Source organism: Aotus nancymaae, unplaced genomic scaffold, assembly GCF_030222135.1.
Source record: "Aotus nancymaae isolate 86718 unplaced genomic scaffold, 86718_ANA_hifiasm-v0.15.2.pri h1tg000046l, whole genome shotgun sequence".
In the NCBI taxonomy this organism is placed as follows: domain Eukaryota; kingdom Metazoa; phylum Chordata; class Mammalia; order Primates; family Aotidae; genus Aotus; species Aotus nancymaae.
In genome coordinates, this window is record NW_026988460.1 from 6970113 (window position 1) to 6996447 (window position 26335).

General features: G+C 38.5%; 1 protein-coding gene and 1 pseudogene across 1 annotated transcript in view; both read left to right on the forward strand.

Moving 5' to 3' along the window:
- PPP4R2 (protein phosphatase 4 regulatory subunit 2) overlaps positions 1-26335 on the forward strand; it is a 60502-nt gene that overhangs the window by 1679 nt on the left and 32488 nt on the right. The window lies entirely within an intron of this gene.
- Positions 20451-20516, forward strand: LOC135268940 (U7 small nuclear RNA; annotated as a pseudogene).

Genomic DNA, 26335 nt, shown 5'->3' on the forward strand with positions numbered 1-26335 from the left:
ATTTTCTCATAGTGTCCTGTGTCCAGCCTTTTTTTTTTTTTTTTTTTTTTGGTCATATTTGCATATGTGGATGTTTGAAATGTCACTTCAGTTTATCATGTTCAGGACTCTGTGATTACCTGACAAATTCCAGATGCTACAGTTTTGACTGTCCTATAAACTTCGTAGGATAGCTAGCTTGTTACATATGCTCAGCATTTAATTAAGCTTGTTTCCAAATGTTGTGAATCTGAAACTTAAAAAGTTAGGAGTGTGTTCAAAAGAAACATTCCAGGTCATTGTTTTTTAGTTTGTGTGGTAGGACACACACTGGCTAAGTTTATTTGTAGAGGACAGTGCATCTTTGACGACTTCTTTTTGTAGTCTTTGGGTGGGAGCTGGGGGAGCCCGAAAGGGGATAAGTTTCTTTGGGTTCAATGTTAATAAGTGGGTTATCTGCCTAGTATGATTGTAGCTTTCAGCAAATATTGTGTAATGTCTCTGGCTTCATTATTAGCAAGTGTTCATTTCTCACAAGATTTGCTTATGGTTGTAGTCTAGTCTTTTAACAACTAGCCTAATTTTAGAAAGAAAAAAACCTGTGCTGCCTCCATGCTTGATTTAATGATCATGTCTACAAGCTGAATCTCCTTAGTTTTCTGTTAAAATATACCAGTCATCTTGGGAACGTGACTGTGATGTGTTCAATCTTACATTTCTATTTATTATATTAAAAAATGAGACCCTTCGCCGGGCGCGGTGGCTCAAGCCTGTAATCCCAGCACTTTGGGAGGCTGAGGCAGGTGGATCACGAGGTCAGGAGGTCGAGACCATCCTCGTCAACATGGTGAAACATCGTCTCTACTAAAAATACAAAAAGATTAGCTGGGCATGGTGGCGTGTGCCTGTAATCCCAGCTACTCAGGAGGCTGAGGCAGGAGAATTGGCTGAACCCAGGAGGCGGAGGTTGCAGTGAGCCGATATCAACGCCATTGCACTCCAGGCAGCCTGGGTAACAAGAGCGAAACTCTGTCTCAAAAAAAAAAAAAAAAAAAAAAAAAAAAGAGAGCCTCCTGGGCAGGGGGAGTCATTTTTACTTTTGAATTATAGTCTCTCATAGACCATCTTGATTTAAAACAAATTAATGTAAAACTGTTAATTTGTGCTTATGTAGATAAACCTAAAAATGACCAGATGCCATCTTTCAAAAATAAATTAATCCCTAAAACAAATGCTTAGACTGCCAGTATGCCTCTTGAATTGCTAGTTGGCACGGACTTAGCCTTGTCAACAATGTCAAGCCAAATAGCATTTTACTTTTGGGTGTGTTTTGATAAACAAGATTATATCAAACTATTTGGAGATGAGTACTTAAAACCTCTTATTCAGTTTATCAGGTTTGTACACACTGCTTTCCCTTTTTGATAAAACACATTGCCTATAAGTGTATGAATAGTTGAAAGCTTCTAAAAGATAACTTTTTAATATCCTGTCTTAGTGGAACACCAAGTGGCTGGGGAAATACCTGATTTTTTTTTTTGGACAGTTATTTTGTCCTGGTAGAAGAGGACTTAAAAATTCTCTACCTCCACCCCATGTTAGGTGTTTATATATTCACTAAGCATGTTTTATACTGAAATGATTGGTGTACTTAGATTCTTATATTCAATGGAATTTGGAAAATATATTTTTTTTATGTAAGCAACCAGTGTTTATGCATTTTGCTTTAAGCTTTGTTTATTTTTATCAATATGGCATACCTTTGATACTGAAATTTGCAGAATTTCTATTAGCCATTTATGGCTAAATTAAGCTTTGTCTCGTATGTGAGAGTGTAACAAGAGAATGAAAATTTAAAGAATAGCAGTTTAGACCTTTGTCATGTTTTAGGATGGGTGAATTGCTTAAGATAAGCATTTCTACCGTATGTGGTGGCTCACCCCTGTATCTCAGCACTTTGGGAAACAGAATCACTTGAGCTCATGACAAAAAATTTAAAAATGTCTGGGCATGTTGGTACACGCTTTTAGTCCCAGCTACTCCAAGGCTCAGACAGGAGGATTGCTGAAACGTGGGGGGTTGAGGCCGCAGTAAGCCATGATGGTGCCACTGTACTGCAGCCTGAGTGACAGAGTGAGACCCTGTCTCAAAAAAAATGTCATATTTCTGGTTTTATTTTCACTGATGCATTATAACAAGAAAGCATTAACAGAAGTAATACGTGAAACTGTTTATGGATCAAAATTAGTGACCCCCTAGGCTATTTATTTTTCTTTTCAAAAAAACATTTGATTTGACACTTGTTTAGCTTTAGAGAGGTTTTAGAATTGTAAGTGTAGGCTTTTACAATGGAGGAGGTTGTGGGAAAAATGGAGGGGTTTGTAGGAAAACTTTGAACAATTTTACTTCTTAGTCTGTTAAAATTACCTGTAAACATCTGATATAGGAAGTTAGGAAAAAAACGCCAAGACATACTGAATTGATATGAAGAGGGAAATTATATAGGTATATAACTAAAATAATCCCTAAATGGTTTCTGGCCACTTCAAAAAATTGTTTTTATGTTGGAAAGATTACTTTCACCTGAAAATGGGACATTTTCTGGAGCAACACTCTTCTGAAGGTAATGTAGTTTCTGACGTCATGCTAAATATATAGTATGCGTTGAATAAACAGGAGCGTATGGTGTGTTTCAATTATGAATTTAAACATTTGATGGGTTTCAGTCATGGATTTAAATGTATTTGATGGGCTTGAGTTGCAGTTATTATCCTTTTTGATGGTCAAGTTGTCTCCCATTTGGCCAGTGGTAGCCTTTTTCAGTTGGCTCCAGAGTCCTTTTGACATGGCCTTAGTAGTGTTTGACAGTATCCTTACTCTCAGGTGTGAGGATATGTTCCACACTCATTTCCTGCCCAGATGTGAACCGGACATTTCTCAAGAAGACCTGCCTTTTAGTGGAAATGGTATTTCAAGACTACAATCCTGGTGGCAGGGATGTGTGTTATTACTCAGCTAGATAAAATACTAAGACTTGGAATTCAGAATTGGGAATACTGTGTTTAAAAAAATTATTTTTTTTTTTAGATACTCATATAATTTACTGGCCAAATGCGGTGATTCATGCCTGTGATCCCAGAACTTTGAGAGGCTGAGGCAGGTAGCCCAGGGTTGCTTGAGCCCAGGTGTTCGAGAACCAGCCTGGGCCACATGGTAAAACCTGTCTCTACAAAAAAATGCAAAAATGAGCCAAATGTGGTGGCATGTGCCTGTGTAGTCTCAGCTATTCCTAGGTATGAGGAGGAGGTGGGAGGATCACCTGAGCCTGGGAGCTTGACGCCTCAGTGAGCCGTGATTGTGCCACTGCACTCCAGCCTGGGCAATAGAGTAAGACCCTATCTCAAACACACGGGCACACACACACACTTACATAATTTACCATCTTTACCATATTTTTAAGCGCACAGTTTGGTGGTACTAAATACATGTGTATTCTTTTTCCCCCTTTTATCTGCCCCACCCCTTGCCTAGTCTCTAGTAATCTCCTATCTTAGACTCTTTGTGAGATCCACTTTTTTAGCTCCCACATATGTGAAAATGTGATGTTTGTCTTTCTCTGCTTGACTTACTTTACTTAACATAATGCCTACAGATCCATCCATGTTGCTGCAAATGATAGGATCTAATTTTTTTTTATGGCCGAATAATATGCCACATTTTCTTAACTGTTGATGGGAACTCAGGTTGGTTCCTGTTTTAAAAAAATATATTTTTGAGGTAGGGTCTTGCTGTCACCCAGGATTTAGTGCAGTAGCTCAGTCATATAGCTCACTGTAACCTCAAACTCCTAGGCCCAAGGGATCCTCTTGCCTCAGCCTCCTGAATAGCTAGGACTTAGACATAGGATACATGCCACCATGCCTGGCTAATCTGTAAATTTTTTTTTGTAGAAACAAGGTCTTGCTATGTTGCTTAGGCTGATCTCCAGCTCCTGGTCTCAAGCAATCCTCCCAAAGTGCTAAGATTACAAGGCATGGAGTCATTGCACTGAGCTGGTTTCATATTTTGACTGTTGTGAATAGTGCTGCAATAAACATGGAAGTGCACAGGGTTTTTAATTAACTTGTTGCATACCAAAAATGCTGGTTCTCAAGAACACAGGCAGGAGATGACAGAATCAGGATGTCTTGTAATTACTGACTATAACCAACATTACACATCAGAAAGTCTGAAATAATAATACAAATATTACTGCCACCAATGTAATTACTAGGAATGTTAAAATTTTTACATATGCTCTTCCAATTTCTAGCCCCCATTTTTAAAAAGTTGTTCTGTCTACATTGTCTGAGCATATTGCTGTTACATAACTTTCCCTTTTGTTTTTTTGAAATAGAGTCTCTCTTTGTTGCCCAGGTTGGTGTGCAGTGGCACCATCATAGCTCACTGCAACCTCTGCCTCTTGGGTTCAAGCGATTCTTGTGCCTCAGCCTCCCAAGTAGCTGAGATTACTGGCCTGTGCTACCATTGCCTGGCTGATTTTCGTGTTTTTAGTAGAGATGTTTAGTAGAGGTTTTCACCATGTTGACCAGGCTGTTCTCCAACTCCTGGCCTCAAGTAATCCTCTTGCCTCTGCCTCCCAGAGTGCTGGGATTACAGGCGTGAGCCACCGCCCCAGCCGACTTTTCCTTTTAGCTGTCAATCTTAATTTTACACTAGTTAGATATTTCATGCCTATAGTCAGTCCTTATGTCATTGTCATTGTATTATCTCTGTCTCTAGTCAGTTTCGTTGTCTGAATGAAGCTTATTCTCTAATAGATTATTGAGAAGGGGCTTATTGAAACAATATTTCTGGAGTATTTTTGTGTGTGTGTGTGCTTTGTTTTGTTTTGTTTTTTTGAGACAGAGTCTTGCTCTGTTGCCCAGGCTGAAGTGCAGTGGTGCGATCTCGGCTCACTGCAATCTCTGCTTCCCAGTTCAAGTGATTTTTCTACCTCAGCCTCCTGAGTAGCTGGAATTACAGGTGCATGCCACCATGCCCGGCTAATCTTTTGTATTTTTAGTTGAGACAGCGTTTCGCCATGTTGGCCAGGCTGGTCTCAAACTCCTGACTTCAAGTGATCTGTCCACCTTGGCCTCCCAAAGTGCTGAGATTACAGGCATTAGCCACTGTGCCTGGCCTGGAGTTCTTATGTTATGTCTTGTATGTTATCTGCCCTTTATTTTTTTATTTTTATTTTTTTTGCCCCCCGCCGCCCCGACCCTTTTTGTGGAGAACAGGGTCTCTCTGTATTGCCCAGGCAGGCCTCAAACTCCTGGGCTCAAGCTATCCTCTCACCTCTGTCTCCCTAAGAGCTGGGATCATAGGCATGAGTCACCATGCCTGGCATGTACCCTTTATGCTTGAAGGTCACTTTGGCTGGAAATAAAATATTTGGTTCACATTTTCTATCCTTGAGTATCTTAAGTTTGTTAATTCTGTTGTTTTCCTCAATAAAACTGTTAAAATCTATTCATTTTTGAGACAAGAGTCTCACTTCAGCCTTCCAAGTAGCTGGGACTACAGGCACATGCCGTCATGACTGGCTAATTTTTGTGTTTTCTGTAGAGATGGGGTTTCACCATGTTTTTACCATCTTTTTAAGCTGGTCTCCTGAACTTGAACTCCCAAGCTCAAGCTATCTTCCCACTTTGTAGGCCTCTTAAGGTGCTGGAATTACAGAGGTGTTACCATGCCTGGAAAGCTGTTAACATCTGATGATAATATTTTTTACCTTATTAACTGTCCACTCTTTTGCCTACCTTCCTAAAAGATTTTTTTTCTTGAAAATACAGTGGTTTTTCTTTTTCTTTCTTTTTATTTTTTTAGTCAAAGTCTTGCTCTGTCGCCCAGGGTGGAGTGCAATGGCGTGATCTTTGGCTCACTGCAAACTCCGCCTCTCAGGTTCAAGCAATTCTCCTGCCTCAGCCTCCTGAGTAGCTGGGATTACAGGCACCTGCCACCAAGCCCAGCTAAGTTTTGTATTTTTAGTAGGGACAGGGTTTCACCATATCAACCAAGCTGGTCTCAACCACCTGACCTCGTGATCTGCCCGCCTTGGCCTCCCAAAGTGCTGTGATTACAGGTGTGAGCCACTGCGACTGGCAAAAATACAGTGGTTTTTTTAGACTAGATATTTAAAAACATTTTGAAAATACATGTTGAATATTTTGAAGTCACTGTACTCAGGTATATAGTGTGGTCTTTTTTTTTTTTTTAATCCACCTATCTGCACACTGGTAGTGTAGTCTTTCAGTATGAAATTTTACATTTTTCGGAAGTATTAAATATTTAAGACAGTGATTGTTGAATTATTGTCTGGTGTTTTTGTGGGGGAAGGGAGGGAGACTTGCTGCATCTTTGCACTTCTTCAGTACTTGTCATTTTGTCTTAAATTCTTTTTTTGAGTCATTTTTTAAAAAGCAGTGTTATTGAGGTGTAATTGATATACAATACACTGTATTTATTGAAAATGTATAGGTTGCTAAGTTTTAACATCTACACTCAGGAAACCACAAGAGTAAAGCTTGTGAACATATTCATTATTTTCAGAAGTTTCCTCATGCTCTATTGTAATCTTCCCTCCCTGTGGGTGCTCCCTTTCCTCCAAGCAACTTTCTGTCAATGTAGATTAGTTCGTGAGTTCTAGAATTTTATGTAAATGAATCGTAACAGTATGATTCTTTGGCTTCTTCTGTTCAATATAGTGTTCATTTCTTTTTATTTCTGAGTAGATTCACGGTATGAATATGCCACATTTTTTTTTTTTTCTTTTTGAGATGGAATCTCCCTCTGTCACCTGGACTGGAATGCAGTGGCTCAATCTCGGCTCACTGCAATTTCTGCCTCCAGGGTTCAAGCTGTTGTTCTGCCTCAGCCTCCCAAGTAGCTGGGACCATAGGTGCATGCCACTATGCCTGGCTAATTTTGTATTTTTAGTAGAGACAGGGTTTCTCCATGTTGGAGAACTCCCAGCCTCAGGTGATCTGCCTGCCTCAGCCTCAGCCTCCCAAAGTGGTGGGATTATAGGCGTGAGCCACCACACCTGGCCTTAATTTGTGTTTTTCTAATGACATGATATTGAACATCTTTTCATGTGTTCATTTGCCATCTGTATGCCTTTAGTTAAGCGATTGTTCAGATCTTCACTGATTTTAAAATTGAATTGTTTGTGGTTTTGAGAGTTCTTTCTATATTCTGGATTCAGGGTCTTTATCTGACATAATATGCGAATATTTGCTACCACTTTGTGCCTTGTGTCTTCATTCTCTTGCCAGTGTCTTTTGAAGAGAAAATTTAAATCTGTTTTGATGTTGCAGAAATATCCTTCTTTGAAAGACTCATTACATTTTCTGTTGTATTCGTTTATTCTGGTGTATCTTCTAGTTTAGTCTTTATTCAGAGTTGATTTTGTTTCTTTTATTTTTCATTTTTTCCTGAATTACATCATGCTTCTAAGTTTCTCTGATTTTGACTTATGTTATCTTGAATCAGTTTTCTCAGTGTCTTGTAGATCATTTTGAAATAGTGTGATGCAGTTTTGATCTGTTTTGAATTAGTCTTTCTGGATTTTGTTGTCTATAGGGATGCTGATCTGCTCCTTACTCTCTTTTTCTTACAATAGTGTCATTGGATTTGACCCCAGTATATTGCTGTTGATCATTTTTATTTGAAATTAGTTTTCCTCAGCTTTCAAGAGGTGGTGTGGCTCAGAGCAGCTTTTCTAACTACATAGAGCACTCTTACTGTTTTTGTGAAGTATTTTAAGAACATGGCAGTTTGCATTCTGAAATTCTAGGCTGTGTTCGCCGCTCCTGCTTTTTTTGGAACTTTGTCTTCATTTCTCTTGGCCCTTTCTCCTCATTGTGGGGCTTACCTCTGGATTGGAGCACTGTTGGGTCACTTTCAAGAGCTCAAGTTAGCAAGACGTGATTTGTCTTTTAGAACTCAGAACAGTCTATTTACTCACTGCTGGAGTTGGTAAAACCCATCTCAGTTTCAGTTGCTGTTCTCAATTTGGTCTGCAGTGATTTCCAGTGAATACCTGTTGGCTGTTTTATGATTCTCCTTTTTCTGGGCCTTTGAGATACACCTTGACTTCTCTCTGTTTTCTCTGTCACGTAATGTTCAGGTCATGTGACTGTCAGTTTTTCCTCACCCACTTTTTGGGATCTGTGGGAATACTGTGTCAGCTAGTTTTGTTGTAAATATGGGCCATTGCTTTTTGGTTTTGCTCTCTAGTTTGGCCATAAGGTTCTAGAGAGAGGAAAAACTGTAGCACCATTGCCATCTTCTTAGGATTCTGCATTTTAGGTAAACTTTTAAATCCCTCTTAACTCACTTCCCTTATTTATAAAATGGGATAATAATAGTACCTGGAAGTGTGGGCAGGCAATACATAGGAAACTGGACACAGTGCTTGGTATGCACGGTAAATGCTCAATAAATAATACTCGTTTTCATGTTGTTGATAATGCATATTTTGACTCTTTTTTTTTTTTCCCTCTCCCTACAGTTTGAAGTTCCTTGTGTTAAGGTATTTTGACATAGCAGTGAGAAAATTAAAGGTTATTTAAAAGTAGTTAACAACTGAGACCCCTTCATAATAATTCTATAAATTATTATAAAGAAATTCTCCTTAAGCCCACAAGGCTATTAGATCCTTCTGTGGGGTTTCTTTTTTCTTTTTTTTTTTTTTTTGTTTTTTTTGAGACAGAGTCTCACTCTGTTACCCAGGCTGGAGTTCAGTGGCGAGATCTCAGCTCATTTGAACCCCTGCTTCCTGGGTTCAAGCGATTCTGCTACCTCAGCCTCCCGAGTAGCTGGAACTACAGGTGCACACCACTACTCCCAGTTAATTTTTGTATTTTTAGTAGAGATGGGTTTCACCATGTTGGCCAGGCTAGTCTCGAACTCTTAACCTCAAGTGATCCACCTGCCTTGGCCTCCTGACGTGCTGGGATTACAAACGTGAGCCATTGTGCATGGCCTCTGTGGAGTTTCTTAAGAGGGAATTTTGTTTTGTTTTGTCTAACGTATTTCTTGAACACTTTGAAAATTGTTTCTAAAATGTCAGCCAAATACTACCTTTATGAATTTTTCTACAGTCTTGTAACATCTGTATAATTACTTCTTTAATGCTTTTCTTCAGGTCAGCTGAGTTTTTTTTCCCCTCAAAAATTTTTTCTTAAGTGGAAAAAAATATTACAGATAAAAGTCAAGCCCTCAACCCCCGGCCCCCACCCACATAACCACTGTGTTAATTTTTTTCCCTTAATCTTGTTGTGGGAAATAAGATCTGAAGCCATTGGCTTGTTGTAGTAATTAGGTTTTTCTAAGTCACTTTACAATCTATAAATACTGAAATTACTAAAATAGGGATTATCCATGTGCCACCTAAAGTCCTCTTGTGCTGTCATCACAATGGTACACAGAGGAAGCACAATAGATTTTTAGTAAATATTAGTTGAATGGATGCCCTTTTGCTTCTAAATATTCCAGTGGGTGAAGTTATTAAGGTATGAACGTGAATAAAATTACAGTTTCTTTTTCATCACATCATGTAAACCTGAATGGTGCACTGGAAGTTAGGCACACCAACTTTATTTTCTAACTAGAGTTAATTTTTCTAATCTTCATTCTTTTGGGTCCCCAAATAAGCTCATGTTTTTCATGTTCAGTTTAGTTTTTACTAGTTGTTGGCTAGTTTCCTAATTACATGTGAGTTAGCATGTGGTAATGGTGGAGTAGTGTCCTATCTTGGAGAGAGCATTGCTTGAGTTCCAAACTTAGCTTTGCTACTTTTTGGTGAGACTTTGGACAAACTATTTGTGAACTTGTTTCCTCACTTAAAAAATGGGGTTCATAACTTTAGTTGTTTCAACTGTTGTGAGGACTTGAATAATAAAGTATAAAGCTATAGATATAAACATTTAGGGGAGAGTAAACATTACCTGTGTACTGGGCTTTAATAGAGTGAACATGGTTCAAGAAACAAGTCCGAGGTATTAATCTTGTGAAATGAACTCTGATAGGACAGTCAGAAGAGCACAAAACAGACTTAGGTTTGAATTCCGAATTCCATCATGAAGTTACTATGTGACCAAAGCTGACTTCTCTCCTTTAATTTCCAGGTGTGTAAATATAGGTAATAAAGTAGATCTGTCTAAAGGGATGTTGTGGGATTAAATGAGTTTATATTTATAAGGTGCTTAATGCAGCACCTGGCACATAGTGAGTGTCCCCTAAGTGAGAGTTACTGTAACTAATTATTCTACTTTTAGTGATTTTCATCACTTAAATTACTATTGGACACAGTTTCCTCGGATACTAATCGAGAGGCTTGTAATAGCTGATCTCCAAGGTTCCTTCCAGCTTGAAAGCTTAGAGGAATCTGTGTTGCAGCACTGTTTGTCCTGGGGTGGTGGTGTAACAGTAGCGACTAGGAGTGAGGAATGGGGCATGGTGATAGTGCTTAGTGTTAAAATGTCTGATGATAATGCAAAATGTTAACTGTTAGGGAGTAATTAATAGTTGGTGAATGGTTTGGAGACATTAAAAAGTTCAGAATCAGTTGTCTATATTGGGTGAGAAAGACCAGTCAGTGCTACTACTAAACTCCTTACAGTCACAAAAAGGTTCTGAAAATACCTATGTTAGTGTTACCTGTGTGCACATGTGTGGTTTTGTCTGTATCTACAGACCCACTCTGTGCCTGCCAGTGAATGTATGGGTTCATAATGTTTATGTCGATGACTGGACACCTGTCAGAAACTTCATGTTGCTTCAAAACATCATTAGTAAGCTTCAGGTCTCATTAGTAAGAAGATAAGGAATTTAAAAAAAAAAAAGAAAAAGAAGATAAGGAATTTATAGTCCCCAGAACACCGTGCTTTCCCTTTGCTTGTGATTGAAGATCTTTTTGCTTTTTGATGTAGAAGTTTATTATTCAGGGTACGTAGCAAAAAACTGAATTGATAACTGAAACATAACAGGTAAACAGTTGAGGAGAGTGTTTACTGTTAATTACATGTGCCTATGAAAAACATTTTATGTTGAGAAATATATTTTAGATCTTCATGTTCACCAGTTCTCTGATATGTTCCTTTGCTTGTATTCTCTCTGGTTTTACCCATAGCAGTCCTGTTGATGTATCAGGCTGCCCAGGTTTTGCATTGCTTGTAATATATATGTGTGGAATCTACTTGTAACCACTTGCACATTCCATACCTATCAGATACCTTGGGTAACCTAGTAAGAATATTAAATATTTTTGAGAACTCACACCATTAGCTATTATCAAGTGAATAATAGCTAAATATTAAATTAGTAATAATATAAAGTAATACTCATAATGCCCTTAGTGGTTTTTTTAAAAAACTTGGCATATATGTGGAAGGGGAAGTAGGGCTCTTTTGTTATCACTTACCATTTAATGCAAAAAAAAAAAATAAAAATCTTTTTTGTTTTTTTGAGACAAGGTCTTGTGTCACCCAGGCTGGAGTGCAGCAGTGCAGTCATGGCCCACTGCAGCCTCGACCTCCTGGGCTTAAATGATCCTCCTGCCTCAGCCCCTGCCCCCAGTAGCTGGGACCAGAGGCATGTGCCACCATACCCGGCTAGAAAAATAAAAAGCTTTATTGAGAGGCTCTGTAGAGTTAAGAGCCTTTTGGAGCTGTGTATGTCAGAATATCTCTCTTGTCTTTATGCTTATAATCTGTTTGACCCTTGCTTAGAGGACAGTCATGGTTAAAACTCTACTTTCATTATAATTTACTTGTCTCTGTCTCTCCTCTTTTTTTTTTTTTTTTTGAGATGGAGTCTTGCTCTGTTACCAGGCTGGAGTGCAGTGGTGAGATCTCAGCTCACTGCAGCCTCCGTCTCCCAGGTTCAAGCGATTTCCCCTGCCTTAGCCTCCTGAGTAGCTGGGACTACAGGCGCCCGTCACTACACCTGGCTAATTTTTTATATTTTAGTAGAGATGGGGTTTCAGCATGGCCAGGATGGTCTCAATCTCTTGACCTCGTGATCCGCCCACCTCGGCCTCCCAAAGTGCTGAGATTACAGGGGTGAGCCACTGTGCCCGGCTTTTTTTTTTTTTTTTTTTTTTTTTTTTAAAGACGGAGTCTTACTCTATCACCCAGGCTGGAGTGCAGTGATGCAATCTTGGCTCACTGCAACCTCTGCCTCCTGGGTTCAAGCAATTCTCTTGCCTCAGCCTCCTTAGTAGCTGGGATTATAGGCACCCGCCACCATGCCTGGCTAATTTTTGTATTTTCACTAGAGATGGGGTTTCACATGTTATGTTGGCCAGGCTGGTCTCGACCTCCTGACCTCAAGTGATCCGCCTGCTTCAGCCTCCCAAAGTGCTAGGATTACAGGTGTGAGCCACTGTGCCCAGGCTTTGTCTTTAATGGACTAGGTGTTTTTGCACAGGAATCCTGCTTTGGATTATTACTCCCTTTTATTCTTCCTTTTTTTTTTTTTTTTTTTTTTTAAATTGAGACAGAGTTTCACTCTGTTGCCCAGGTTGGAGTGCTGTGGTGTGATCTCAGCTCACTGCAACCTCTGCCTCCCAGGTTCAAGTGATTCTCCTTTCTCAGCCTCCCCAGTAGCTGGCATTACTGGTGTCTACCACCATGCCCAGCTAATTTTTGTAGATTTTTTTTTTTTTTTGAGACAGAATCTTGCTGTTGTCACCTTGGCTGGAGTGCAGTGGCATGGTGTCAGCTGACTGCAATCTCTGCCTCCTGGGTTCCAGCAATTCTCCTGCCTCAGCCTCCTGAGTAGCTGAGATTACAGGTGTCTGCCACCAGATCCAGCTAATTTTTATATTTTTAGTAGAGATGGGGTTTCACCATATTGGCCAGGCCTGTCTGGAACTCCTGACCTCAGATGGTACACCTACCTCAGCATCCCAAAGTGTTGAGATTACAGGTGTGAGTCACCATGCCTGACCTTCTTTTTATTCCTAAAAGGCAAATATTTAATGATCTTTATTTTGTGTCAGACATTATGAAATATTTCATATGCATAACCTGATGTAGTCTTTACAACTACTATCTGAAGTAGGTCTTTCTCCTTTTTAAAAATGAGGCTATTAAGGCTTACAAGGCTTAAATAATTTGTCCAAGGTTGTACGGCTGATGAGTAATGGAACTGGGTTTTATACTCAGGCATTCTGGCTCTAGATCCTCTTGTAATATGCATTTTATTGATTCATACCGCTTGTCTTTTTTTCAGTTGTCTTACATCCTCCTCTTCTACTGTAACAGTGCCAGAATCTTTTTAAAACCACTGTTAAAATTTGGAGCTTTTATGCCAGGCACGGTGGCTCACGCCTGTAATCAGCACTTTGGGACCTCGAGGTGGGTGGATCATCTGAGGTCGGGAGTTTGAGACCAACCTGGCCAACATGGTGAATCCCTGCCTCTACTAAAAATACAAAAAATTATCTGGGCATGGTGGCAGGTGCCTGTAGTCCCAGCTACTCAGGAGGCTGAGGCAGGAGAATCACTTGAATCCAGGAGGTGGAGGTTGCAGTGAGCTGAGATCATGTCACAGCACTCCAGCCTGTGCAAAAGGGTGAGACTCTGCCTCCAAAAATAAATAAATAAAAGAATTAGGAGCTTTTTACTTTTGGTAGGACTCTTATAATTGTTGTTTTCTATAATTTCTGATATTTTCAAGTGGCTTACCGAAGCTTGACCGCATGTACTTGTCTAGTCCTCCTTTCCTGTGTTACACCATGATAGGACTTAAGCACTGTGGAGAATGTCGGGGCAATTGTGACAAGGTTGAACGTGGAAGGGTCAATAAGATAGATGACTGGTGTACCCTTAACATTTGTAATTTTGACTATTTTCCAGTGACCTCAAGTACAAAAAACTTTTAAGTAATTGTTAGATTGTAGAGGCATAAATTTGAAACATACAGATGATGAGGCTGATACATGTATTTTAGCTTGAAGTGAGTCTAAGCTTTCTGTTTAATATATGCATCTTGAGTTTATTGTTCTCAGTTAACTAAAAATCTTACCACACCAATATTGGGAGGTAGGTGCTATTATTTCCATTTGTAGGTGATGAAACTGGAGAAAAATATATGCTATAGAAGTATTTGAAATTTGAGGAAATTGAGAGGTCTTAAAGAATGTTTGTAATTTTTGCACTATTGTGTTTATCTGGGAGGAATGGGGAGGGTGAGGTAGTTTTCTGTCAACTAATAGCAAAGTATGGTTGTCCCTTGGCATCTGGGGGGGATTTGTTCAGGACCTCCCTTGGACATCACAACCTGTGGATGCTCAGTCCCTGATGTAAAATGGCATAATATTTGCATATAACCTATGCATATCCTTGGTGCTTCTCTAGATTACTTATAATACCTAATACAATGTAAATGATATGTAAATAGTTTTTATACCTTATTGTTAAGAGAATAATGACGATAAATATATCTACATTTCAGTACAATTTCTTTTTTTCTCAAATATTTTAAATCTGAGATTGGTTGGATTCATGAATATTTCTATTTTAAATTGTGCAACTAAAGGGAATTTAATATTTTCTTTTAGAGATTGTTTTATTAGGGATACTGTTGTCTGTGGTGACTTCCAGGTTGGCTTTTGAGGTGGGGGCCATTTTTGTCTCAGAGTGATTTGTTGACTGAAGAGTGATCCGTCCACCTTTTATAGGGCTTTTACATACTTGAGTGTTTCTTGCTGTAAGGAGCAATCTTAAATGTAGAATGTAGACTTCTTTTTTTCCACACTTACCAGTGAATACTACTGGTGAATGTGAGAGTTTCAGGTTTGTAGGGTCATTGCAAGACAAGTTGTGTTTCTCTTCCTTTTGTGTAGATATTGATACTTACCTAGTCATGCCCTGCTTGTTCGTATTAGAGAGTTTTGGGGGATGATACACCTTCTTAAATTGTCATCTAGTTTTCTTGTAAATATTGTGTGTGGTCTTTGGTTTTGCTATGTCGCGCTTGGTAGGATATGTCTAAAATCAGTGCCATAGCCAGTATGTGGTTACTTTAAAAAATTATTTCTGGCCGGGCGCGGTGGCTCACGCCTGTAATCCCAGCACTTTGGGAGGCCGAGGCGGGTGGATCACGAGGTCAAGAGATCGAGACCATCCTGGTCAAGAAGGTGAAACCCCGTCTCTACTAAAAATACAAAAATTAGCTGGGCATGGTGGTGCGCGCCTGTAATCCCAGCTACTCGGGAGACTGAGGCAGGAGAATTGCTTGAACCCAGGAGACGGAGGTTGCGGTGAGCTGAGATCGCGCCATTGCACTCCAGCCTGGGTAACAAGAGTGAAACTCCATCTAAAAAAATTAAATAAATAATTATTACTTTTGTTATGCATTGAAAAGTTTTGGTAATGAGGTCAAAGTTATAATGATGTCAGGTGATAGTAGCCTCATAATATGTGAAGTGCTTGGTTCATAATGTGAGAAAGCTTGGTTAGATTAGAGGATAGTAAAATTGAAATTTAAATTTTTGCCTTCAGAATTTTTTCTGCTGTATATGTAAATTCTAAAGATTCTCCGAGATTTTGACGTAATTACACATTTTATGAAGTTTAATCCTATAATATCTTTGCCTACCTAGTTTAAGAACTTCAGTTAATATTTATCATAAGCATATGTTTTTCTCCACATTTTAATATCTCTGAAATTGGAAAGTCTTTGAAACATCAGTAGTGACCTAGAATTGCAGGTAGCAGCACTTCCTTCTTTTGTAAAACAATGCAGTCTTACAGTTGATGTTGACTTAGATTTAATGAATGTAATATTAATAACTCTTGGCTTAGGATATTGGATAGTTACTACAAGAAACTTCGAAGAGACATTGACTTGAAGGAAAGACTTCTGAGTATTCAGTGTAAAGAGGCTGATTTAAATAATGGTGTGTTTCAAGTAAGAAAAAGTTTTAAGAAACATTTTAGTGTGTTGCTTTTATATTTAGTTGGTATTTTCTAAGAAGTTAGGTCAGTATGAGGATTTGTGGATAAAATTGTGTTCTTAATTTGTGACTAAGAGATTTTGCCTTTTTAAAATTGATAATAGAATATTACAAAAACTTTACATTATCAAATCATTATGAAATGAGGTTTCTTTAATGTGCTCTTTTTTAAAGATCACTGAATTTGGTATTGATATGAGACACAGAATATGAAATATGGCTGGATATTTAAAATGTATTTGTTATTACAAAAGTAGGAAACCTTGTTTAAAACAATTTAAACAATGCAGTAATAGTTCATGAAAGGAAGACATGACAGTCCCTCCATTTCTATCCCGAGTAATATAGCATGTTAAGTTAGAATATACTTCATATTTATGTGCGCTCAGTAAAATAAAAAATGGAAGTAGACCATTTGGTAAGTTGTTTTTTAAAAAGTCACTATGAAAAATGAAAGTATACTTGAGCAAACCTTTGTATGTTAAGGAATTAAATTCAGATTTTACAGGTATAATATACTTCAAAGAGAAATTCCAGAAGCCACTTAATGGAATGATTTGGATTACCTTTGCTTTTTGGTATTCAGTTTGAATGTTTTTGTTTCTAAATTACAAAATTTCATTATTAGTAGCTTAACTTTTATTAATTTGTGTTTTCACTGACTAAGCAATTGCCTTTTCAATAGTTTTAAGAGGTACAAAGCTTACATTAAAAAGTAAATCATTCCCGGGCGTGGTGGCTCACTCCTGTAATCCCAGCACTTTGGGAGGCCGAGGTGGGTGGATCACGAGGTCAAGAGATCGAGACCATCCTGGTCAACATGGTGAAACCCCGTCTCTACTAAAAATACAAAAAATTAGCTGGGCATGGTGGTGCGTGCCTGTAATCCCAGCTACTCAGGAGGCTGAGGCAGGAGAATTGCCTGAACCCAGGTGGCGGAGGTTGCGGTGAGCCGAGATTGCGCCATTGCACTCCAGCCTGGGTAACAAGAGCGAAACTCCGTCTCAAAAAAAAAAAAAAAGGAGTAAATCATTTTTATAGATACGATTGGCTGAAATGAGCAGCCTTTTTCAGACAAGAAACTTAAGTTCATAAATATATACGTAATAAATTCAGATCTAATTTTTAATATAGGAAAATCAGTGTTTGGGTCTGATTCAGGAGCATTCATGTATTTTGAAGATCTAGGATACTTACGTTGGAAAAAGATAAAATTTGCCAATTTATAATCAAGGGTAGAAAAGAAAATTTATCAAACTAAAATCAAGGGATAAATTTCTAGGAAGTAAGGAAAAGAACAGTAAAGTTACTTTATTGGCAGTGATCTGTTTTAGGAGGATTGTCAATGTGTACAACAACATAGAGGAGAACCAAACTAAAACCTAAATTCTCTGAATACTTTGGTGGACCTTAAGTGTTGGGTAGTCTGCTGGACTGAATGTTTTAAATGGTTCATTTGGGAATTCCACCTCAGATATGAATTAATTTAGTAGTCCTACAGCACAGGAGGAAATAAACTTTTAAATCATGATTTGAAAGCCCAAAAGAGTTTCATTTCTCTTTTCTTCTCTTTTTCCCCTTCCTTTCTTCTGTTCATCTGTCTTGTCTGTCTGTCTTGTCTTTTCGGCATAGCTCAAGCATTTTAAGATTTAGTCCCAAAAGAATATTTGGGTCTTTGAAAGCATCAAATTCATTTTAAAATTGTTGCTTCCAAGCAGTACAACTGATTTTGGTTCACTTAAGCCCAAAAGAAAACTAGAAAAGAAGGGAAAGAAAGGTTTATTAGAAGGATATTGAAGTAGCACTTTTAAACAAGGGTTAAGCTATATACCACCAAGCCAAAGGGTATGAGGATGGGGCACAGGGATCTCAGCAGCAAGTAGCAGCAGCAGCAGCAGCAGCAGTAGTTGTTAGACTTGTTCTTTGGGTTCTTGCAAAGGACTCTGTTCCAGTCTTGGCATCTTGTGAATTTCACGTTTTTGGAGGAAAATATCTGATTGACCTAGACCTGGTCAGGTGGGACAAGGAGAGAAACAGAGCTGGCTACTGGAGGTCCATCCTTGTGTATTCAGTACCTTTTAAAGAAAATGGGAACCATGAGCTGGGGAGCTAACTCATTAGTATGTGCTGTAGTCAGCATATATGTATATACAGTACCTGCAGTTCATCATACAGGTAAAATGTGTTAAAATTGTTGTCTTAAAACGGTTGTGAAGGTTCTAACAGCAACTTAACTGTGTCAGTGGAAATCACCTTCTGACCTTTAAGGGTCTAGATAAATTTAGCACTGACCCTTGTTCTTTTGTTGCAAGATGTTTATTGTTCTTACTAAGATCTTTTACTTGTTGAAATGCTTGTATTTCTTGGGACTGTTAGCCTAGTATCACAGAACCTGATCTTATAAGGGAAAAAAGACATAGAACTAGTGATTATGGTCTGGGGAAGAATATAATAGTTGCTTTAAGGAAGTTATAAACAAAGTGCTTTGGGAGCAGTAACTTAAAAATTTGATTGCTGGTGAGGAGTATTAACAATGCATCATGGTGCAAAGAGGCATTTTAACTTAGTCTGGGCAGAGGGAATGGTGAGCAAAGGAATAAATAACGAAAAAGTTCAGAGCTGTGGAGGTAGAACTAGGATAGATTAGAAAGGGTCTTGCTAATGCATGGAAGTTTGGCTTTACAAAGATATTAGAAATTAATGAATGCTTTTGAGCAAAGAAAAGATAAATCAAAGCTTTGCTCTGGAGAAATTAGGAGTTAGGGAAATCACTCAGGAGACTATTAGGGTATTTAAGCTAGAGATGAGAATTTGCAGTAGTGCAGCATTAGTGGGAATGGACATGAAAGTTCACAGACATTGGGTTATGGATCTGTAAATAATATCTGTTCATCATTCTCATCTTGCCTGGGTTTTGTATAGGTTTCCTAATTTGGTTTTCCTTGCCCTTTCTGGTCTGTCTAATACATACTGTTAAGAGTAGTCATGCTACAGTGTAAATATGTTATTCCCATGATTAAAATCTTTATGCACTTTCTCCGTTGCTCAAGTTAAAACTTAAGGTTCTTATCAAATTTAAGGCATAAATAATTGTGGCTCTACTTAATTTGGTATTTTTCTGTTTGTTCCCTGTGTTTTTCTTCTCTCCTAAATTACTTAGTTCTCTGGTAATTCTCATCCCAGCGACTGTGTACATGTTGTTCCCTTTGCTGGAACAAAGACCTTTCTTTTCCTTTGTGCACACATTTTTTCTCCCTCTCCCTCTGTTGCTGTTGACTCTGTGCTCATTTTAAAAGATACATGCTAGGGGTCATCTCTTCTAGAACACCTCCATTGACCCTGAATTAGACGTAACTCAGCCCACTTCTGTCATCATATATAAAATATGCTGTGCTATTATTTTTTTGTTTAGGTTGTGAGCTCCCTGAGGACACTAAATTCTTCATATATCTTTTCTTACCATGTAGTAGATTAGGGATGCATATTTGGATTAACTTTTTTTTTGGCCTGTACCCAGTTTGTACAGCCCATGGGCTGCATGCAGCCCAGTACGGCTTTGAATGCAACCCAACACAAATTTATAAACTTTCTTGAAACATTATGAGATTTTTGCGATTAAAAAAAAAATCATCAGTGTAAGTGTATTTTATGTGTAGCCCAAGACAATTCCTTTTACAGTGTGACCCAGGGAAGCCAAAACATTGAAGACCTCTGGCCTGTACTGTCCATGTAACTTGATGTTGTGATGTATTTAGAGTGTGGATTCTGAAGCCATAATGCCTGGGTTGAAATCCTAGCCCTGTTACTCACTAGCTATGCAGTTATGCGCAGGTTATTTAGCCTGTTTTGAAGTTGTCTTACTGATAGTAAGATAGGGAGAATAGTAACCACCTAACTCATACATATGCTTCTGAAAATTGAGTTAATATGTCCAAAGTGCTTAGGACAGTACCTAGCATTTGTGGTTATGTATGTGTGCTTGCTATTGTTATTATGCATTGCAGTTCAAGTATGAATCTATCTCTCTATTTTTTTGTTTTTTGAGATGGAGTCTCGCTCTGTCGCCAGGCTATAATACAGTGGCACGATCTTGACTCACTGTAACCTCTTCCTTCCAGGTTCAGGCTATTCCCCTGCCTCAGCCTCTGGAGTAGTTGAGACTATAGGCATGAGCCACTGCAGCTGGCTATTCCCTTGTTAATCGCCAAAACAGTTATACACGTAATTCCCAGATCTGCTTGGAAGGTGACATTTTTCTACCTGATTTCCTTTTTCTACTGTAGATGGTTTTAAACATTACTCCTGCAAAATGGGCTTCTGGATATTCATTTATTCAGTCATCTACTGTCTGCTCACATATTTATGATTAAGTAAATTATTATGTATAGTAAGGGCAATGAATAGTAAGGGCAATGCAAAAATAAGAAAAAGGGTAAGGGGAATGAACATTAAGAGTGGAGAATGTTACAGCTGTTTTAGAATTTGTCTCATAGACTTTCCGGAAGGTCTTTACCAGAAAGCCTCCCCGCAACTCCCTCCTAACTCCCATGGTAATTTTTTTTTTTTTTTTTAAACAGAGTGAATAGGTAGTTGGATTTTTTTTTTTGGAGAGAGACAGTGTGGGCCAGGCATCAGTGGCTCATGCCTGTAACTTCAGCACTTTGAGAGACTGAGGCAGGTGGATCACCTGAGGTCAGGAGTTTGAGACCAGCCTGACCAACATGGTGAAACTACATCTTTACTGAAAATACAAAAATTAGCTAGGTGTGGTGGTGTGTACCTGTCATCCCAGCCACTCAGGAAGCTGAGGTAGGAGAGTAGCTTGAACTTGGGAGGCAGAGGTTGCAGTGAGCTGAGATTGAGTCATTGGACTCCAGCCTAGGTGACAGAGCAAGACTCCATCTCAAAAAAGAAAAAAGAAAGAGAGAGGGGAGTCTTACTATGTTGCTCAGGCTGATTGCAAACTCATGGGCTGAAGCGATCGTCCCACCTCAGCTTCTCAAAGTGCTGGGTTTACAGGTGTGAGATACCATCCCTGGCCAGGAATGGTGGAATTTTAAGTAAGAGGAAGTCTCATTTAGAAGGTGACATTTGATCAAGGCCCAAGAAGTAAGGGAGTCAGCCGTGGAGCATATAGAAGACAAATTTGAGTAGAACAATCTTTTTTTAGCTTTTTTGAGATGGAGTCTTGCTCTGTTACCAGACTGGAATGCAGTGGCACTATCTCAGCTCATTGCAACCTCTGCCTCCCGTTTTCAAGCGATTATCCTGCCTCAGCCTCCAGAGTAGCTGGGACTACAGGCATATGCTACCACAATCAGCTAATTTTTGTATTTTTAGTAGAGATGGTGCTTCACCATGTTGGCCAGGATGGTCTTGATCTCTCCTGATCTTGTGATCCGCCTGCCTTGGCCTCGCAAATTGGTGAGATTACAGGCATGAGCCACCACGCCTGGTCATGGTAGAAAAATTTTTCACTGCAAAAGCCTTAAGTAGAACTAGCGTGTCTAGCCTTTTCACAGACTAAGAAAGAGGCCACTGTGGCAGATGTAGAATAATCAAGGAGAGGAGGAGGTAAAGGGAATGAGAGAAATATTCTTTAGGGCATCGTGGACCACCACCATAAGGGCTTTGGCCTTTGAGTGAAATCTGGAGCCATTGCAATTTTATTATTGTTATTGTTGTTTTGCGACAGTCTCACTCTGTCATGCAAGCTGAGTGCATTGGAGTGATCCTGGCTCACTGCAGCCTCGAACTCCTGGGCTCAAGCAGTCCTCCTCTTTCAGTCTCCTGAGTAGCTGAGACTACAGGCTTGTGCCACCATGCATGGCTAATTTTTTAATTTTTTGTAGAGACACGATCTTGTTTCCCAGGCTGTTCTCAAACTCCTGAATGCAAGCGATCCTCCCGCCTTGTCCTCCCAAAGTGCTGGGATTACAGGCATGAGCCACTGGGCTCAGCTAGGATTACAGTTTTGAGCAGAGAAGTGACACTATCAGACTTAAGCGTTAAAAGAATTGTCCATTGAATGGCTATGCTGAAAATATGTTTGAGGTAAAGTAAGCTAGAAGCAGGGGTATTGAAATCAGGCTAAGAGATGTTAGTGATTTGAATTAAGTGGTAGTAGGAGAAGTTAAAAATTATTTACATTCTGTATATATTTTGAAGGTACAACCGACAGTATTTCCAGGCAAGATAGAGTGTGATGTGAAAGAGAAAGGAGTCAGTAGTGACTTAGGAGTTCGCCTGAGCAGCAGAAGTGGAATTTCATCACACCTGAGAGATGAAAGGCTACAGGAGGAGCAATGTGCGCGAAAGATCAGAAGTTCAGTTTTGGACATGCCAAATATTAGTTGGCCAGATGGATGACTGGAGATCAGGAATCATCCTGATAAAATTGGCATGCAGATAGTATTAAAAACTCCAGACTGGATGAGATCACTAAGTCTAGATAGAAAAGAGAGACTGAATTGTGAGTGTTTCAGCATTAAGCAGTTTGGGAAACCAGAAAAGGAAAATGAATATGAAAGATAAAGGAAAACCCAGGAAAGTAATTAAGGAGGAATGATCAACTGCATAAAATATTGTTAGTGGGCCAGTTAAGAAAATTGTCCACTGGATTTAGCAATTGGAGGTCATTGGTGATCTTGATAAATACAGATTAGGTTTAGTGGCTGGACGGAAAGCTTAGTTGGAGTAGATTTGAGAGATAATGCGAGGGAGACAGCTGCTTTAAGGACTTTTACAAAGGATAGCATATTTTAAAATGGTGTTGGAACTGGGAGGTTAAGTGGAATAAAGAAATTTTAGAAGGGAGAAATATCAGTGTATTTATATTTGTATGCTGGTGGGAATGATCCAGTACTAGCAAATGAAAAGTTGATGTAGATGATAAGAGAAAGGGGAGACTTGCTCAAGTGATGCTCCTGAGTAGGTGATCAAATGGCAAATCTGGTATATAAATAGACCAGAGCATGGATAGTTCCATCTATGATAACAGGTCGAAATTCAGGGTGTGTACATGTACGTGACAGTAGGTAACTGGTGGAACTCTGGAAATTCCCTCCCTATTGTTTGAGTTTTATAAGTGCAACAAGAAGCAAGGTCACTGAGTATGAGAGGGAGGAAAAACTCAACATAGGGTTGAGGAGAGAAGGTGTGAAATAGTTACTGAAAGAGTCAGAGAATGAAATAATATGGGGAGTATAATGTCTGGTAGCATTTATAGTGTACCCAAAATCAGCCAGCATGGTTGTGCTTCTTGTTTTGTTTTGTTTTTGATTTCTTTCATGTGTTTGTATAGGCACAGATTTGGTAGGGATTATGTTGATTTTTTTTTTTTTTTAATTACAGTGAAGCCAGAGAAGGACTAGAGAATGAACTATATCTGAGGGAGTAATTATAATTCTTTTTTTTTTTTTTTTTTTTTGAGATGGAGTCTCCCTCTGTTGCCTAGGCTGGAGTGCAGTGGCGCTATCTGGGTGTTGGGGGTGCTGGGATTACAGGCGTGAGCCACTATACCTAGCCTGTTTATAATTATTATAATTGAAGTTGGGTAATGAAGGGAGAGAGTTGTCAGAGAGGTGAGGGACAGTAAAAAGGTAATAGAATCAATGGATTGGAAATCTGGTGGAGTCAAAGAATTTTTGGAATACGTATAACTTGTATGTCTTTTAGCTTATCAAGAATTATAAAAATGTAACTAGCTGAGGTTTGACAAAGCTAAGCGATATATAGGGTTTATTTCCTCTTCTCTATACTTCTCTCTTAGTTGAAATATTTCATTTATTTTTATAGCTGGGCACAGTGGTTTACACCTCTAATCTCAGCACTTTGGAAGGCCAAGGCTGGTGGATCACCTGAGGCCAGGAGTTGGAGACCAGCCTGGCCAACATGGTAAAACCATGTTTTTTTGTATTGTTAACCCTCTGCTAATAACACACACAAAAAAAGCTGGACGTGGTAACACACCCCTGTAATCCCAGCTGCTCAGGAGGCTGAGGCAACATCGCTTGAACCGGGGAGGTGGAGGTGTAGGTGGAGGTTGCAGTGAGCCAAGATTGTGCCATGGCACTCCAAAAAAAAAGAAAGGAAAGAAATATTTCATTTTTTTAAAAAAACAAGCAGTTTTGTGAATGGGTGGAAAAGCAACATTAGGTAGAAATTTTCTTGTCTCTCAAAGAGGTTATATAAAGTGCCTCTAGAAGTATTTCTAAGCCATAGAGAGTGCCAGTATAAGCCCTAGCATCTTATTATGGTCTAACACAGGTCTTTCTCACTGTTCCAGTCCTTACTAATGTCGTCTCAGGACACTATCCTTATCCTCAAAGCTCTCTGCATATATCCACTGTATTACTCAGACGTTCTCCCTATCCTGAGTTTTTTGAGGAAAAACAACCATTGGGTGCTATGTGTCAGCCACTTTGCTAAGCACTTTGTTTACACTAATGTTAATCCTCACAGCAACAGAAGTAAATGTTATCCCTGTTTCACAGATAGGGGAAACAGAGAGGCTAGGGTTATCTGCCTTAGGCCCTACAAATGAGAAAGTGGCTGAACTAAGATTTCAACCCAGTCTTGCTTCCAGACTCCAGAGCACCACCTGATTCTTTTTAAATTGATTTTTTTATTATTTAGTTTTTACTTTTATTAAAGTTATGTGCACACATTTTAGTGCATTAATACAACAAAAGCCACAAAAAAATCTCCTACTGTATACTTTAATTTCTTACTCCAGAGAGGCAACCACTTTAAATTGTTTTTATTTTTTGAGCTGCAAGTAAAACTGCTTTAAAGTCATTTCTTTGTTTCTTTTGGTGTTTACCTTCCTATTTCTAAGGTACAGTCTTACAATGTTACATTTCCCCTTAACTTTGTTTAGGAATTTCTGGTTTCTTACTAATGAAAGTTAAGATTTAGTTTCTTTTACCTGCTCTTTCTCAATGCATACATGCATACTTCCCACTTTAATTGCTCATTTTTTTCCAAAATAATTACTTTGAAATTTTGGTCACATTAGCATTCAATATATACATTGTCTCTGTGAATATTATTTTTAAATTTAATTTTCTATATGTTTATGACTAATTGAACCCCAAATTTTAGTTGTTTATATATCAATTTCATGTTTAAAAGAATCTCTTGTCAAGCCTTCTTAACTACTCCATTCTGGACTGGTTGCTCTCTAGACCTGCTTTAATCCTACCATATTATGATGAAGATGGAAAACTTTTTTATACTTTCACTGTCTCAAAAGGTGTTTATTCTACTTACTTATTTGATACTCTGGTTATTCTAGATTGAGAATTATTTTGAATTTTGAAGGAATTTTTTTCATTGCTTTCTTTGACACCTGTTAAGTCTGGAGCCCTCTTTGTTTGTGACCTGGTTTATGTCCCTGGAGTTTTGTGGAATCTTCTCTTTGATTCCAGAATTATGCAGTTTTACTACAATGTGCTTTGCTGTGAGTCTATTAGTCAACCCTTGTGTTGGTCACTCTACATCAACTCTTGTGAGTTCTCTTAATTTGAAAATTAATATTTTTTAATTCTGGGAATTATTTACAGATTAGTTGGTTGAGACAAAATATGCATAAAATGAAGTTTACCACTTTTTAATCATTGCTAAGTGTACAGTTTGGTGGCATTAAGTACATTCACAGTGCTGTGCAACCATTATCACTATTCATTTCCAAAAACTTCTCATTGTCCCAAATATAAATTCTATACCCATTAAACAATGATGATCATTCTTCCTTCCTCCCAATTTCTTTCTAGCTTTTGTGTTTTTGAATTTGATGGATTTTTAGATACCTCACTTAAGTGACATAAAATATTTCATGTCTGGCTTATTTTACTTCATATAATGTTTTCAGGGTTCAGGGTTGTTTTTACCTTTTGGCTGTTGTGAATAACACTGCCCTGAACATTGGTGTACGAGTTTCTAAGTCTCTGCTTTCACTTCTTTTGGGTATACACCTAGAAGTAGGATTGCTGGATCATATGGTAGTTTTGTGTTTAATTTTTGAGAAACTGTTTCCACAATGGCTGCACCATTTTAGATTCCCATCAGCATTGCCCGATGGTCCCAGTTTCTCCATATCCTCACCAATGCTTGTTTTCCATTTTAGAAAATGTTTTTGATTAAAAATAATTGTTGGTTTCTTCTCCATTTTCTTTCTGTATATGTATTTTTTTCTTTTTAAGCTGGACATTTAGACTTTGGACCTCTTGTACCACTCTTAGAATTTTCTGATTACTTCCCTTCTTTTTATAAATGTCTTTTAAACAATGCACCTTTTAAAAAGAGTGTTAAATGGTGCCATCATTGAATCAGTAGTTTTAA